The 17,500-nt window shown below is 50.3% G+C and overlaps 7 non-coding genes across 7 annotated transcripts; all 7 read right to left on the bottom strand.

Annotated features, from left to right (window-relative positions):
• Positions 1-1,446: 1,446 nt before the first annotated feature.
• On the bottom strand, positions 1,447-1,519 carry TRNAN-GUU (transfer RNA asparagine (anticodon GUU)). Its single transcript has one exon. It is a non-coding gene; the product is annotated as a tRNA-Asn (tRNA).
• Positions 1,520-1,738: 219 nt separating this feature from the next.
• TRNAN-GUU (transfer RNA asparagine (anticodon GUU)) lies at positions 1,739-1,811 on the bottom strand. Its single transcript has one exon. It is a non-coding gene; the product is annotated as a tRNA-Asn (tRNA).
• A 3,458-nt stretch (positions 1,812-5,269) lies between these two features.
• TRNAN-GUU (transfer RNA asparagine (anticodon GUU)) lies at positions 5,270-5,343 on the bottom strand. Its single transcript has one exon. It is a non-coding gene; the product is annotated as a tRNA-Asn (tRNA).
• A 2,719-nt stretch (positions 5,344-8,062) lies between these two features.
• On the bottom strand, positions 8,063-8,144 carry TRNAY-GUA (transfer RNA tyrosine (anticodon GUA)). Its single transcript has one exon. It is a non-coding gene; the product is annotated as a tRNA-Tyr (tRNA).
• A 942-nt stretch (positions 8,145-9,086) lies between these two features.
• TRNAK-UUU (transfer RNA lysine (anticodon UUU)) lies at positions 9,087-9,160 on the bottom strand. Its single transcript has one exon. It is a non-coding gene; the product is annotated as a tRNA-Lys (tRNA).
• A 6,830-nt stretch (positions 9,161-15,990) lies between these two features.
• TRNAY-GUA (transfer RNA tyrosine (anticodon GUA)) lies at positions 15,991-16,072 on the bottom strand. The gene has a single exon. It is a non-coding gene; the product is annotated as a tRNA-Tyr (tRNA).
• A 944-nt stretch (positions 16,073-17,016) lies between these two features.
• Positions 17,017-17,090, bottom strand: TRNAK-UUU (transfer RNA lysine (anticodon UUU)). The gene has a single exon. It is a non-coding gene; the product is annotated as a tRNA-Lys (tRNA).
• Between the last annotated feature and the right edge of the window lie 410 nt (positions 17,091-17,500).

The raw sequence follows: 17,500 nt of genomic DNA, 5'->3' as shown, positions 1-17,500 counted from the left end.
CTCTAAACTTTTGGTTAACAGCGCAACACGCTTGCCAACTGCGCCATGGAGACAGTTGTGCTCCACTCTCACCACGGTCAGAACACTTCTCCAAAGATATCAGCGCAAAGAAAAAAAACAGACACACCGCTCTCGGGAGGGCTCGAACCTCCAAACTTTTAGTTACCAGCCGAACGCGCTAGCCAATAGCGTCACGGAGGTACTCATCCTCCACTCTCACCACCATAAGAACATTTTTGCAAAGGTATCAGCGCAAAGAAAAAAAGAGACACACCGCTCATGGGAGGGATCGAACCTCCAACATTTTGGTTAACAGTTGATCGCGCCAGCCGATTCTGCCACGGAAACAGTCATGCTCCACTATCACCACGGTCAGAACACTTCTTCAAAGATATCAGTGCAAAGAAAAAAAAGCGACACACCACTCATGGGAGAGCTCGAACCTCCAAACTTTTGGTTAACAGCCGATCGCGCTAGCCATTGCACCACGGACCTAACCGCGCTCCACTCTCACTACCGTCAGAACGTTTCTCCAAAGCGATCAGCACAAAGAAAAGAAAGTCACACACCGCTCTCGGGAGGGCTCGAACCTCCAACCTTACGGTTAACAGCCGAACGCGCTAGCCAATTGCGTTACGGAAGTAGTCGTGCTCCACTCTCACCACCATCAAAACAATTTTCCAACGGTATCAGCGCAAAGAAAAAAAAGAGACACACCGCAAACGGGAGGGTTCGAACTTCCAAACTTATGGTTAACAGCCCAACGTGCTAGCCAATTGCGCCACGAAGACAGTCGTGCTCCACTCTCACCACGGTCAGAACACTTCTCCAAAGATATCAGTGCAAAGAAAAAAAGCGACACACCGCTCATGGGAGGGCTCGAACCTCCAACCTCTTGGTTAACAGCCGAACGCGCTAGCCTTTGCATCACGGACCCATCCGCGCTCCACTCTCACCACCTTCCTAACATTTCTCGAAAGCTATCAGCGCAAAGAAAAAAAAGAGACACACCGCTCTCGGGAGGGCTCGAACCTCCAACCTTTCTGTTAACAGCCGAACGCGCTAGCCAATTGCGTCACGGAAGTAGTCGTGCTCCACTCTCACAACCATCAAAACATTTTTCCAAAGGTATCAGCGCAAAGATAAAAACACACCGCTCATGGGAGGGTTCGAACCTCCAACCTTTTAGTGAACAGCCCAACGCGCTAGCCAATTGCGCCACGGAGACAGTCGTGCTCCGCTCTCACCACGGTCAGAACACTTCTTCAAGGCTATCAGCGCAAAGAAAAAAAGAGACACACCGCTCATGGGAGGGTTCGAACCTTCAACCTTTTGGTTAACAACCCAACGCGCTAGCCAATTGCGCCACGGAGACAGTCGTGCTCCACTCTCACCACGGTCAGAACATTTTTCCAAAGGTATCAGCGCAAAGAAAAAAAGACACACCGCTCATGGGAGGGATCGAACCTCCAACCTTTTGGTTAACAGCCAAACGCGCTAGCCAATTGCGCCACGGAGACAGTCGTGCTCCACTCTCACCACGGTCAGAACACTTCTCCAAAGATATCAGTGCAAAGAAAAAAAGCGACACACCGCTTTCGGGAGGGCTCGAACCTCCAACGTTCTGGTTAACAGTTGATCGCGCTAGCCGATTCTGCCACGGAGACAGTCGTGCTCCACTCTCACCACGGTCAGAACATTTTTCCAAAGGTATCAGCGCAAAGAAAAAAAGACACACCGCTCATGGGAGGGATCGAACCTCCAACCTTTTGGTTAACAGCCAAACGCGCTAGCCAATTGCGCCACGGAGACAGTAGTGCTCCACTCTCACCACCGTCAGAACATTTCTCCAAAGATATCAGTGCAAAGAAAAAAAAGAGACACACCGCTCTCGGGAGGACTCGAACCTCCAACCTTTTGGTTAGCAGTTGATCGCGCTAGCCGATTCTGCCACGGAAACAGTCGTGCTACACTCTCACCACCGTCAGAACATTTCTCCAAAGCTATCAGCGCAAAGAAAAAAAGAGACACACCGCTCTCCGGAGGGCTTGAACCTCCGACCTTTTTCTTAACAGCCGACGCAATAGCAGATTGCGCCACGGAGACAGTCGTGCTCCACTCTCACCAGGGTCAAAACACTTCTCCAAAGATATCAGTGCAAAGAAAAAAAGCGACACACCGCTCATGGGAGGGCTCGAACCTCCAACCTTTTGGTTAACAGCCGATCGCGCTAGCCAATTGCGCCAAGGAGATAGTCGTGCTCTACTCTCACCGCAGTCAGAACACTTCTCCAAAGATATCAGTGCAAAGAAAAAAAAGCGACACACCGCTCATCGGAGGGCTCGAACCTCCAACCTTTTGGTTAACAGCCGATCGCGCTAGCCATTGCAGCACGGACCCAACCGCGCTCCACTCTCACCACCGTCAGAACGTTTCTCAAAAGCTATAAGCGCAAAGAAAAAAAAGAGACACACTGCTCTCGGGAAGGCTCGAACCTAAAACCTTTTGGTTAACAGCCGAAAGCACTAGCCTATTACCTCACGAAGGTAGTCGTGCTTCACTTTCACCACCTTCAGAACATTTTTCCAAAGATATCAGCGCAAAGAAAAAAAAGACACACCGCTCATGGGAGGTTTTGAACCTCCAACCTTTTGGTTAACAGCCCAACGCGCTGGCCAATTGCGCCACGGAGACAGTCGTGCTCCACTCTCACCACAGTCAGAACACTTCTCCAAAGATATCAGTGCCAAGAAAAAAAAGCGACACACTGTTCTTGGGAGGCCTCGAACCTCCAACTTTTTGGTTAACAGCCGATCGCGCTACCCGATTGCGCCAAGGAGATAGTCGTGCTCTACTCTCACCACAGTCAGAACATTTCTCCAAAACTATCAGCGCAAAGACAAAAAACAGACACACCGCTCTCGGGAGGACTCGAACCTCAAACCTTTTGGTTAACAGTTGATCGCGCTAGCCGATTCTGCCACAGAAACAGTCGTGCTCCACTCTCACCACCATCAAAACATTTCTCCAAAAATATCAGTGCAAAGAAAAAAAGCGACACACCGCTCATGGGAGGGCTCGAACCTCCAACCTTTTGCTTAACAGCCGACGCACTAGCAGATTGCGCCACGGAGACAGTCGTGCTCCACCCTCACCACTTTCGGAACACTTCTCCATAGCTGTTAGCGCAAACAAAAAAGCGAAATGCCGCTCCCGGGCGGGCTCGAGCATCCAATCTTTTGGTTAACAGCCGAACGCGCTAGCCAATTGCGTCACGAAGGTATTCGTGCTCCACTCTCACCACCATCAGAACATTTTTTCAGAGGTATCAGTGCAAAGAAAAAAAGAGACACACCGCTCATGGGAGGGTTCGAACCTCCAACCATTTGGTTAACAGCCAAACGCGCTAGCCAATTGCGCCACGGAGACAGTCGTGCTCCACCCTCACCACGTTCAGAACACTTCTCCAAAAATATCACTGCAAAGAAAAAAAGCGACACACCGCTCATGGGAGGGCTGGAACCTCCAGTCTTTTGGTTAACAGCCGATCGCGCTAGCCATTGCACCACGGACCCAACCGCCTTCCACTCTCACCACCGACAGAACGTTTCTCCAAAGCTATCAGCTCAAAGAAAAAAAAGAGACACACCGCTCTCGGGAGGGCTCGAACCTCCAACCTTTTGGTTAACAGTTGATCGCACTAGCCGATTCTGCCACGGAAACAGTCGTGCTCCACTCTCACCACCGTCAGAACATTTTTCCAAAGGTATCAGCGCAAAGAAAAAAAAGCGACACACCACTCATGGGAGGGCTCGAACCTCTAAACTTTTGGTTAACAGCGCAACACGCTTGCCAATTGCGCCATGGAGACAGTTGTGCTCCACTCTCACCACGGTCAGAACACTTCTCCAAAGATATCAGCGCAAAGAAAAAAAAGAGACACACCGCTCTCGGGAGGGCTCGAACCTCCAAACTTTTAGTTACCAGCCGAACGCGCTAGCCAATAGCGTCACGGAGGTACTCGTCCTCCACTCTCACCACCATAAGAACATTTTTGCAAAGGAAGCAGCGCAAAGAAAAAAAGAGACACACCGCTCATGGGAGGGATCGAACCTCCAACCTTTTCGTTAACAGCCAAACGCGCTAGCCAATTGCGCTACGGTGACAGTCGCGCTCCACTCTCGCCACGGTCAGAACACTTCTCCAAAGATATCAGTGCAAAGAAAAAAAGCGACACACCGCTCATGGGAGGGTTCGATCCTCCAACCTTTCGGTTAACAGCCAATCGCGCTAGCCCATTGCGCCAAGGAGATAGTTGTGCTCTACTCTCACCACAGTCAGAACATTTCTCCAAAGCTATCAGCGCAAAGAAAAAAAAGAGACTCACCGCTGTCGGGAGGGCTCGAACCTCCAACCTTTTGGTTAACAGTTGATCGCGCCAGCCGATTCTGCCACGGAAACAGTCATGCTCCACTATCACCACGGTCAGAACACTTCTTCAAAGATATCAGTGCAAAGAAAAAAAAGCGACACATCACTCATGGGAGAGCTCGAACCTCCAAACTTTTGGTTAACAGCCGATCGCGCTAGCCATTGCACCACGGACCTAACCGCGCTCCACTCTCACCACCGTCAGAACGTTTCTCCAAAGCGATCAGCACAAAGAAAAGAAAGTGACACACCACTCTCGGGAGGGCTCGAACCTCCAACCTTACGGTTAACAGCCGAACGCGCTAGCCAATTGCGTTACGGAAGTAGTCGTGCTCCACTCTCACCACCATCAAAACAATTTTCCAACGGTATCAGCGCAAAGAAAAAAAAGAGACACACCGCAAATGGGAGGGTTCGAACTTCCAAACTTATGGTTAACAGCCCAACGCGCTAGCCAATTGCGCCACGAAGACAGTCGTGCGCCACTCTCACCACGGTCAGAACACTTCTCCAAAGATATCAGTGCAAAGAAAAAAAGCGACACACCGCTGATGGGAGGGCTTGAACCTCCAACCTCTTGGTTAACAGCCGAACGCGCTAGCCTTTGCATCACGGACCCATCCGCGCTCCACTCTCACCACCGTCCTAACATTTCTCGAAAGCTATCAGCGCAAAGAAAAAAAAGAGACACACCGCTCTCGGGAGGGCTCGAACCTCCAACCTTTCTGTTAACAGCCGAACGCGCTAGCCAATTGCGTCACGGAAGTAGTCGTGCTCCACTCTCACCACGGTCAGAACATTTTTCCAAAGGTATCAGCGCAAAGAAAAAAAGACACACCGCTCATGGGAGGGATCGAACCTCCAACCTTTTGGTTAACAGCCAAACGCGCTAGCCAATTGCGCCACAGAGACAGTCGTGCTCCACTCTCACCACGGTCAGAACACTTCTCCAAAGATATCAGTGCAAAGAAAAAAAGCGACACACTGCTCATGGGAGGGCTCGAACCTCCAACCTTCTGGTTAACTGTTGATCGCGCTAGCCGATTCTGCCACGGAAACAGTCGTGCTCCACTCTGACTACCGTCAGAACATTTCTCTAAAGCTATCAGCGCAAAGAAAAAAAAGAGACACACCGCTCTCTGGAAGGCTTGAACCTCCAACCTTTTGCTTAACAGCCGACGCAATAGCGAATTGCGCCACGGAGACAGTAATGCTCCACTCTCACCACCCTCAGAACATTTCTCCAAAGCTATCAGCGCAAAGAAAAAAAAGAGACACACCGCTCTCGGGAGGGCTCGAACCTCCAACCTTTTAGTTACCAGCCGAACGCGCTAGCCAATAGCGTCACGGAGGTACTCGTCCTCCACTCTCACCACCATAAGAACATTTTTGCAAAGGTATCTGCGCAAAGAAAAAAAGAGACACACCGCTCATGGGAGAGATCGAACCTCCAACCTTTTGGTTAACAGCCAAACGCTCCAGCCAATTGCGCTACGGAGACAGTCGTGCTCCACTCTCACCATGGTCACAACACTTCTCCAAAGATATCAGTGCAAAAAAAAAGCGACACACCGCTAATGGGAGGGCTCGAACCTCCAACCTTCTGGTTAACTGTTGATCGCGCTAGCCGATTCTGCCACGGAAACAGTCGTGCTCCACTCTCACTACCGTCAGAACACTTCTCCAAAGCTATCAGCGCAAAGAAAAAAAAGAGACACACCGCTCTCTTGAAGGCTTGAACCTCCAACCTTTTGCTTAACAGCCGATGCAATAGCGAATTGCGCCACGGAGACAGTAATGCTCCCCTCTCACCACCCTCAGAACATTTCTCCAAAGCTATCAGCGCAAAGAAAAAAAAGAGACACACCGCTCTCGGGAGGGCTCGAACCTCCAACCTTTTAGTTACCAGCCGAACGCGCTAGCCAATAGCGTCACGGAGGTACTCGTCCTCCACTCTCACCACCATAAGAACATTTTTGCAAAGGTATCTGCGCAAAGAAAAAAAGAGACACACCGCTCATGGGAGGGATCGAACCTCCAACCTTTTGGTTAACAGCCAAACGCTCTGGCCAATTGCGCTACGGAGACAGTCGTGCTCCACTCTCACCACGTTCAGAACACTTCTCCAAAGATATCACTGCAAAGAAAAAAAGCGACACACCGCTCATGGGAGGGCTCGAACCTCCAACCTTTCGGTTAACAGCCAATCGCGCTAGCCCATTGCGCCAAGGAGATAGTTGTGCTCCACTCTCACCACCTTCAGAACATTTTTCCAAAAGTATCAGCGCAAAGAAGAAAAGAGACACACAGCTCATGGGAGGTTTCGAACCTCCAACCTTTTGGTTAACAGCCCAACGCGCTAGCCAATTGCGCCACGGAGACAGTCGTGCTCCACTCTCACCACGGTCAGAACACTTCTTCAAAGATATCAGTGCCAAGAAAAAAACCAAATACTGCTCATGGAAGGGCTCGAACCTCCAACCTTTTCGTTAACAGCCGATTGCGCTAGCCAATGGCTCAAAGGAGATAGTCGTGCTCTACTCTCACCACAGTCAGAACATTTCTGCAAAGCTATCAGCGCAAAGAAAAAAAGAGACACACCGCTCTCGGGAGGACTCGAACCTCCAACCTTTTGGTTAACAGCCGAACGCGCTAGCCAATTGCGTCAAGGAGGTAGTCGTGCTCCACTCTCACCACCATCAGAACATTTTTCCAAAGGTATCAGCGCAAAGAAAAACAAAGAGACACACCGCTCTTGGGAGGGCTCGAACCTCCAACCTTCTGGTTAACAGTTGATCGCACTAGCCGATTCTGCCACGGAAACAGTCGTGCTTTACTCTCATCACCGTCAGAAAATTTTTCCAAAGGTATCAGCGCAAAGAAAAAAAAGAGACTCACCGCTCTCGGGAGGACTCGAACCTCCAACCTTTTGGTTAACAGCCGAACGCGCTACACAATTGCGTCAAGGAGGTAGTCGTGCTCCACTCTCACCACCATCAGAACATTTTTCCAAAGGTATCAGTGCAAAGAAAAACAAAGAGACACACCGCTCTTGGGAGGGCTCGAACCTCCAACCTTTTGGTTAACAGTTGATCGCGCCAGCCGATTCTGCCACGGAAACAGTCGTGCTCCACTCTCACCACCTTCAGAAAATTTCTCCAAAGCTATTAGCGCAAAGAAAAAAAAGAGACACACCGCTCTCTGGAGGGATCGAACCTCCAACCTTTTGCTTAACAGGCGACGCACTAGCTGATTGCGCCACAGAGACAGCAGTGCTCCACTCTCACCACCATCAGAACATTTCTCCAAAGCTATCAGCGCAAAGAAAAAAAGAGACACACCACTCTCTGGAGGGCTCGAACCTTCAACCTTTTGCTTAACAGCCAACGCACTAGCAGATTTCGCCACGGAGACAGTAGTGCTCCACTCTCACCACCGTCAGAACATTTCTCGAAAGCTATCAGCGCAAAGAAAAAAAAGAGACACACCGCTCTCGGGAGGGCTCGAGCATGCAATCTTTTGGTAAACAGCCGAACGCGCTAGCCAATTGCGTCACGGAGGAAGTCGTTCTCCACTCTCACCACCGTCAGAACATTTCTTCAAAGCTATCAGCACAAACAAAGAGACACACCGCTCTCGGGAGGGCTCGAACCTCCAACCTTTTGGTTTACAGCCGAACGCGCTAGCCAATTGCGCCACGGAGACAGTCGAGCTCCACTCTCACCGCGGTCAGAACACTTCTCCAAAGATATCAGTGCAAAGAAAAAAAGCGACACACCGCTCATAGAAGGGCTCGAACCTCCAACTTTTTGGTTAACAGCCGATCGCTCTAGCCATTGCACCACGGACCAAACCGCGCTCTACTCTCACCACCGTCAGAACGTTTCTCCAAAGCTATCAGCGCAAAGAAAAAAAGAGACACACTGCTCTCGGGAGGGCTCGAACCTACAACCTTTTGGTTAACAGCCGAAAGCACTAGCCTATTACCTCACGAAGGTAGGCGTGCTTCACGGTCACCACCTTCAGAACAATTTTCCAAAAGTATCAGCGCAAAGAAAAAAGACACGCCGCTCATGGGAGGTTTTGAACCTCCAACCTTTTGGTTAACAGCCCAACGTGCTGGCCAATTGCGCCACGGAGACAGTCGTGCTCCACTCTCACCACAGTCAGAACACTTCTCCAAAGATATCAGTGCCAAGAAAAAAAAGCGACACACTGCTCATGGGAGGGCTCGAACCTCCAACCTTTTGGTTAACAGCCGATCGCGCTAGCCAATTGCGCCAAGGAGATAGTCATGCTCTACTCTCACCACAGTCAGAACAATTCTCCAAAGCTATCAGCGCAAAAAAAAGAGACACACCGCTTTCGGGAGGACTCGAACCTCCAACCTTTTGGTTAACAGCCGAACGCGTTAGCCAATTACGTCACAGAGGTAGTCGTGCTCCACTCTCACCATCATCAGAACATTTTTCCAAAGGTATCAGCGCAAAGAAAAAAAGAGACACACCGCTCATGGGAGGGTTCGAACCTCCAACCTTTTGGTTAAATGCCCAACGCGCAAGCCAATTGCGCCACGGAGACAGTCGTGCTCCGCTCTCACCACGGTCAGAACACTTCTCCAAAGATATCAGTGCAAAGAAAAAAAAACGACACACCGCTCTCGGGAGGGCTTGAACCTCCAACCTTTCGGTTAAAAGCCGAACACGCTAGCCAATTGCGCTACGAAGACAGTCGTGCTCCACTCTCACCACGGTCAGAACACTTCTCCAAAGATATAAGTGCAAAGAAAAAAAGCGACACACCGCTCTTGGGAGGGCTCGAACCTCCAACCTTTTGCTTAACAGCCGATCGCGCTAGCCATTGCACCACGGACCCAATCGTGCTCCACTATCACTATCGTCAGAACATTTTTCCAAAGGTATCAGCACAAAGAAAAAAAGAGACACACCGCTCCCGGGAGGGCTTAAACCTCAAACCTTTCAGTTAACAGTTGATCGCTCTAGCCGATTCTGCCACGGAAACAGTGGAGCTCCACTCTCACCACCGTGAGAACATTTCTCCAAAGCTATCAGCGCAAAGAAAAAAAGAGACACACCGCTCTCGGGAGGGCTCGAACCTCCAACCTTTCTGTTACCAGCCGAATGCGCTAGCCAATTGCGTCACGGAGGTAGTCCTGCTCCACTCTCACCACCATCAGAGCATTTTTCCAAAGGTATCAGCGCAAGGAAAAAAAGAGACACACCGCTCATGGGAGGGTTCGAACCTCAAACCTTTTGGTTAACAACCCAACGCGCTAGCCAATTGCGCCACGGAGACAGTCGTGCTCCACTCTCACCACGGTCAGAACACTTTTCCAAAGATATCAGTGCAAAGCAAAAAAAGCGACACACCGCTCATGGGAGGGCTCGAACCTCGAACCTTCTGGTTAACAGCCGATCGCGCTAGCCATTGCACCACAGACCCAACCGCGCTCCACTCTCACCACCATCAGAACATTTTTCCAGAGGTATCAGTGCAAAGAAAAAAAGAGACACACCGCTCATGGGAGGGTTCGAACCTCCAACCTTTTGGTTAACAACTCAACGCACTAGCCAATTGCGCCACTGAGACAGTCGTGCTCCACTCTCACCACCAACAAAACATTTTTCCAAAGATATCAGCACAAAGAAAAAAAGAGACACACCGCTCATGGGAGGGTTCGAACCTCCAACCTTTTGGTTAACAGCCCAACGCGCTAGCCCATATCGCCACGGAGACAGTCGTGCTCCGCTCTCACCACGGTCAGAACACTTATCCAAAGATATCAGCGCAAAGAAAAAAAAGAGACAAACCGCTCTCGGGAAGGCTCGAACCTCCAACCTTTTGTTTAAAGTTGATCGCGCTAGCCGATTCTGCCAAGGAAACAGTCCTGCTCCACTCTCACTACCGTCAGAACATTTCTCCAAAGCTATCAGCGCAAAGAAAAAAAAGAGACACACCGCCCTCGGAAGGGCTCGAACCTCTAAACTTTTGGTTAACAGCCGAACGCGCTAGCCAATTGCGTCACGGAGGTAGTCGTGTACCACTCTCACCACCATCAGAACATTCTTCCAAAGGTATCAGCGCAAAGAAAAAAAGAGACACACCGCTCTCGTAAGGGTTCGAACCTCCAACCTTTTGGTTAACAGCCCAACGCGCTAGCCAATTGCGCCACGGAGACAGTCGTTCTCCACTCTTACCACGGTCAGAACACTTCTCTAAAGATATCAGTGCAAAGAAAAAAAACGACACACCGCTCTCGGGAGGGCTTGAACCTCCAACCTTTCGGTTAAAAGCCGAACGCGCTAGCCATTGCACCGCGGACCCACCCGCGCTCCACTCTCACCACTGTCAGAACGTTTCTCCAAAGCTACCAGCGCAAAGAAAAAAAAGCGACACACTGCTCCCGGGAGAGCTCGAACCTCCAAGCTTTTGGTTAACAGCCGACGCACTAGCTGATTGCGCCACGGAGACAGTCGTGCTCTACTCTCAGCACCGTCAGAACCTTTCTCCAAAGGTATCTGCTTAAAGAGAAAAAGAGACACACCGCTCATGGGAGGGTTCGAAACTCCAACCTTTTGGTTAACAGCCGAACGCGCTAGCCAATTGCGTCACGGAGGTAGTCGTGCTCCACTCTCACCACTATCAGAACATTTCTCGAAAGCTATCAGCGCGAAGAAAACAAAGAGACACACCGCTCTCAGGAGGGCTCGAACCTCCAAACTTTTGGTTAACAGTTGATCGCGCTAGCCAATTGCGCCACGGAGGCAGTCTTGCTCCACTCTCACCACGGTCAGAACACTTCTCCAAAGATATCAGTGCAAAAAAAAGCGACACACCGCTCATGGGAGGGCTCGAACCTCCAACCTATTGGTTAACAGCCGATCGCGCTAGCCATTGCACCACGGACCGAACCACGCTCCACTCTCACCACCGTCAGAACGTTTCTCCAAAGCTATCAGCTTAAAGAAAAAAACTGACACACTGCTCCTGGGAGGGCTCGAACCTCCAACCTTTTGCTTAACAGCCGACGCAATAGCAGATTGCGCCACGGAGATAGTCGTGCTCCACTCTCACCACCGTCAGAACATTTCTCCAAAGCTATAAGCGCAAAGAAAAAAAGAGACACACCGCTCTCGGGAGGGCTCGAACCTCCAACCTTTCGGTTAACAGCCGAACGCGCTAGCAAATTGCGTCACGGAAGTAGTCGTGCTCCACTCTCACAACCATAAAAACATTTTTTCAAAGGTATCAGCGCAAAGAAAAAAAGAGACACACCGCTCATGGGAGGGTTCGAACTTACAACCTAATCGTTAACAGCCGACGAACTAGCAGATTGCGCCACGGAGACAGTCGTGCTCCACTCTCACCACCGTCAGAACATTTCTCCAAAGCTATCAGCGCAAACAAAAAAAGAGACACACCGCTCATGGAAGGGTTCAAACCTCCAACCTTTTGGTTAACAGTTGATCGCGCTAGCCGATTCTCCCACGGAAACAGTCGTGCTCTACTCGCACCACCGTCAGAACATTTCTCCAAAGCTATCAGCGCAAAGAAAAAAAAGAGACGCACCGCTCTCGGGAGGGCTCGAACCTCCAACCTTTCGGTTAACAGCCGAACGCGCTAGCCAATTGCGTCACGGAGGTAGTCGTGCTCCACTCTCACCACCATCAGAACATTTCTCCAAAGCTATCAGCGCAAAGAAAAAAAAGCGACACACCGATCTCGGGAGGGCTCGAACCTCCAAACTTTTGGTTAACAGTTGATCGCGCTAGCCGATTCTGCCACTGAAACAGTCATGCTCTACTCCCACCACCGTCAGAACATTTCTCCAAAGCTATCAGCGCAAAGAAAAAAAAGAGACACACCGCTTATGAGAGGGTTCGAACCTCCAACCTTTTGGTTAACAGTATCGCACTAGCCGATTCTGCCACGAAAACAGTCGTGCCCTACTCTCACCACCGTCAGAACATTTCTCCAAAGCTATCAGCGCAAAGAAAAAAAAGAGACACACCGCTCTCGGGAGAGCTCGAGCCTCCAACCTTTCGGTTAACAGCCGAACGCGCTAGCCAAGTGCGTCACGGAGGTAGTCGTGCTCCACTCTCACCACCATCAGAACATTTCTCAGAAGCTATTAGCGCAAAGAAAAAAAAGAGACACACCGCTCTCGGGAGGGCTCGAAGCTCGAAACCTTTGGTTAGCAGTTGATCGCGCTAGCCGATTCTGCCACTGAAACAGTCGTGCTCTACTCTCACCACCGTCAGAACATTTCTCCAAAGCTATCAGCGCAAAGAAAAGAAGAGACACACCGCTCTCGGGAGGACTCGAACTTCCAACCTTCCACTTAACAGCCGACGCACTAGCAGATTGCGCCATGGAGACAGACGTGCTCCATTCTCACCACCGTCAGAACATTTCTCCAAAGCTATCAGCGCAAAGAAAAAAAAGAGACACACCGCTCTCGAGAGGGCTCAAACCTCGAACCTTTTGCTTAACAGCCGAACGCGCTAGCCAATTGCGTCCCGGAGGTAGTCGTGCTCCACTCTCAACACCATCAGAACATTTTTCCAAAGGTATAAGCGCAAAGAAAAAAAGAGACACACCGCTCATGGGAGGGTTCGAACCTCCATCCTTTTGGTTAACAGCGAAACGCGCTTGCCAATTGCGCCACGGAGACAGTCGTGGTCCACTCTCACCACGGTCAGAACATTTCTCCAAAGCTATCAGCGCAAAGAAAAAAAAAGAGACACACTGCTCTCGGGAAGCCTCGAACCTCCAACCTTTCGGTTAACAGCCAATCGCGCTAGCCCATTGCGCCAAGGAGATAGTTGTGCTCCACTCTCACCACCTTCAGAACATTTTTCCAAAAGTATCAGCGCAAAGAAGAAAAGAGACACACAGCTCATGGGAGGTTTCGAACCTCCAACCTTTTGGTTAACAGCCCAACGCGCTAGCCAATTGCGCCACGGAGACAGTCGTGCTCCACTCTCACCACGGTCAGAACACTTCTTCAAAGATATCAGTGCCAAGAAAAAAAACAAATACTGCTCATGGAAGGGCTCGAACCTCCAACCTTTTGGTTAACAGCCGATTGCGCTAGCCAATCGCTCAAAGGAGATAGTCGTGCTCTACTCTCACCACAGTCAGAACATTTCTGCAAAGCTATCAGCGCAAAGAAAAAAAGTGACACACCGCTCTCGGGAGGACTCGAACCTCCAACCTTTTGGTTAACAGCCGAACGCGCTAGCAAATTGCGTCACGGAAGTAGTCGTGCTCCACTCTCACAACCATCAAAACATTTTTTCAAAGGTATCAGCGCAAAGAAAAAAAGAGACACACCGCTCATGGGAGGGTTCGAACTTCCAACCTAATCGTTAACAGCCGACGAACTAGCAGATTGCGCCACGGAGACAGTCGTGCTCCACTCTCACCACCGTCAGAACATTTCTCCAAAGCTATCAGCGCAAACAAAAAAAGAGACACACCGCTCATGGAAGGGTTCAAACCTCAAACCTTTTGGTTAACAGTTGATCGCGCTAGCCGATTCTCCCACGGAAACAGTCGTGCTCTACTCGCACCACCGTCAGAACATTTCTCCAAAGCTATCAGCGCAAAGAAAAAAAAGAGACGCACCGCTCTCGGGAGGGCTCGAACCTCCAACCTTTCGGTTAACAGCCGAACATGCTAGCCAATTGCGTCACGGAGGTAGTCGTGCTCCACTCTCACCACCATCAGAACATTTCTCCAAAGCTATCAGCGCAAAGAAAAAAAAGCGACACACCGATCTCGGGAGGGCTCGAACCTCCAAACTTTTGGTTAACAGTTGATCGCGCTAGCCGATTCTGCCACTGAAACAGTCATGCTCTACTCCCACCACCGTCAGAACATTTCTCCAAAGCTATCAGCGCAAAGAAAAAAAAGAGACACACCGCTCATGAGAGGGTTCGAACCTCCAACCTTTTGGTTAACAGTATCGCACTAGCCGATTCTGCCACGAAAACAGTCGTGCCCTACTCTCACCACCGTCAGAACATTTCTCCAAAGCTATCAGCGCAAAGAAAAAAAAGAGACACACCGCTCTCTGGGGAGCTCGAGCCTCCAACCTTTCGGTTAACAGCCGAACGCGCTAGCCAAGTGCGTCACGGAGGTAGTCGTGCTCCACTCTCACCACCATCAGAACATTTCTCCAAAGCTATTAGCGCAAAGAAAAAAAAGAGACACACCGCTCTCGGGAGGGCTCGAAGCTCGAAACCTTTGGTTAGCAGTTGATCGCGCTAGCCGATTCTGCCACTGAAACAGTCGTGCTCTACTCTCACCACCGTCAGAACATTTCTCCAAAGCTATCAGCGCAAAGAAAAGAAGAGACACACCGCTCTCGGGAGGACTCGAACTTCCAACCTTCCACTTAACAGCCGACTCACTAGCAGATTGCGCCATGGAGACAGACGTGCTCCATTCTCACCACCGTCAGAACATTTCTCCAAAGCTATCAGCGCAAAGAAAAAAAAGAGACACACCGCTCTCGAGAGGGCTCAAACCTCCAACCTTTTGGTTAACAGTTGATCGCGCCAGCCGATTCTGCCACGGAAACAGTCGTGCTCCACTCTCACCACCTTCAGAAAATTTCTCCAAAGCTATTAGCGCAAAGAAAAAAAAGAGACACACCGCTCTCTGGAGGGATCGAACCTCCAACCTTTTGCTTAACAGGCGACGCACTAGCAGATTGCGCCACAGAGACAGCAGTGCTCCACTCTCACCACCATCAGAACATTTCTCCAAAGCTATCAGCGCAAAGAAAAAAAAGAGACTCACCACTCTCGGGAGGGCTCGAACCTCCAACCTTTTGGTTAACAGCCGAACGCGCTAGCCAATTTCGCCATGGAGATAGTCGTGCTCCACTCTCACCACGGTCAGAACACTTCTCCAAAGATATCAGTGCAAAGAAAAAAAGCGACACACCGTTCATGGGAGGGCTCGAACCTCCAACCTTTTGGTTAACAGTTGATCGCGCTAGCCGATTCTGCCACGGAAACAGTCGTGCTCCACTCTCACCACCGTCAGAACATTTTTCTAAAGGTATCAGCGCAAAAAAAAAGAAACTCACCACTCTCGGGAGGGCTCGAACCTCCAACATTTTGGTTAACAGTTGATCGCGCCAGCCGATTCTGCCACGGAAACAGTCGTGCTCCACTCTCACCACCTTCACAAAATTTCTCCAAAGCTATCAGCGCAAAGAAAAAAAGAGACACACCACTCTCTGGAGGGCTCGAACCTTCAACCTTTTGCTTAACAGCCAACGCACTAGCAGATTTCGCCACGGAGACAGTAGTGCTCCACTCTCACCACCGTCAGAACATTTCTCGAAAGCTATCAGCGCAAAGAAAAAAAAGAGACACACCGCTCTCGGGAGGGCTCGAGCATGCAATCTTTTGGTAAACAGCCGAACGCGCTAGCCAATTGCGTCACGGAGGAAGTCGTTCTCCACTCTCACCACCGTCAGAACATTTCTTCAAAGCTATCAGCACAAACAAAGAGACACACCGCTCTCGGGAGGGCTCGAACCTCCAACCTTTTGGTTTACAGCCGAACGCGCTAGCCAATTGCGCCACGGAGACAGTCGAGCTCCACTCTCACCGCGGTCAGAACACTTCTCCAAAGATATCAGTGCAAAGAAAAAAAAAGCGACACACCGCTCATAGAAGGGCTCGAACCTCCAACTTTTTGGTTAACAGCCGATCGCTCTAGCCATTGCACCACGGACCAAACCGCGCTCTACTCTCACCACCGTCAGAACGTTTCTCCAAAGCTATCAGCGCAAAGAAAAAAAGAGACACACTGCTCTCGGGAGGGCTCGAACCTACAACCTTTTGGTTAACAGCCGAAAGCACTAGCCTTTTACCTCACGAAGGTAGGCGTGCTTCACTGTCACCACCTTCAGAACAATTTTCCAAAAGTATCAGCGCAAAGAAAAAAGACACGCCGCTCATGGGAGGTTTTGAACCTCCAACCTTTTGGTTAACAGCCCAACGTGCTGGCCAATTGCGCCACGGAGACAGTCGTGCTCCACTCTCACCACAGTCAGAACACTTCTCCAAAGATATCAGTGCCAAGAAAAAAAAGCGACACACTGCTCATGGGAGGGCTCGAACCTCCAACCTTTTGGTTAACAGCCGATCGCGCTAGCCAATTGCGCCAAGGAGATAGTCATGCTCTACTCTCACCACAGTCAGAACAATTCTCCAAAGCTATCAGCGCAAAAAAAAGAGACACACCGCTTTCGGGAGGACTCGAACCTCCAACCTTTTGGTTAACAGCCGAACGCGTTAGCCAATTACGTCACAGAGGTAGTCGTGCTCCACTCTCACCATCATCAGAACATTTTTCCAAAGGTATCAGCGCAAAGAAAGAAAGAGACACACCGCTCATGGGAGGGTTCGAACCTCCAACCTTTTGGTTAAATGCCCAACGCGCAAGCCAATTGCGCCACGGAGACAGTCGTGCTCCGCTCTCACCACGGTCAGAACACTTCTCCAAAGATATCAGTGCAAAGAAAAAAAAACGACACACCGCTCTCGGGAGGGCTTGAACCTCCAACCTTTCGGTTAAAAGCCGAACACGCTAGCCAATTGCGCTACGAAGACAGTCGTGCTCCACTCTCACCACGGTCAGAACATTTTTCCAGAGGTATCAGTGCAAAGAAAAAAAGAGACACACCGCTCATGGGAGGGTTCGAACCTCCAACCTTTTGGTTAACAACTCAACGCACTAGCCAATTGCGCCACTGAGACAGTCGTGCTCCACTCTCACCACCAACAAAACATTTTTCCAAAGATATCAGCACAAAGAAAAAAAGAGACACACCGCTCATGGGAGGGTTCGAACCTCCAACCTTTTGGTTAACAGCCCAACGCGCTAGCCCATATCGCCACGGAGACAGTCGTGCTCCGCTCTCACCACGGTCAGAACACTTATCCAAAGATATCAGCGCAAAGAAAAAAAAAGAGACAAACCGCTCTCGGGAAGGCTCGAACCTCCAACCTTTTGTTTAAAG

This window comes from Rhipicephalus microplus, unplaced genomic scaffold, assembly GCF_043290135.1.
Source record: "Rhipicephalus microplus isolate Deutch F79 unplaced genomic scaffold, USDA_Rmic scaffold_14, whole genome shotgun sequence".
Classification (NCBI taxonomy): domain Eukaryota; kingdom Metazoa; phylum Arthropoda; class Arachnida; order Ixodida; family Ixodidae; genus Rhipicephalus; species Rhipicephalus microplus.
The sequence above is the reverse complement of the archived record's forward strand: the minus strand, read 5'-3'. Positions and strand labels throughout refer to the sequence as shown.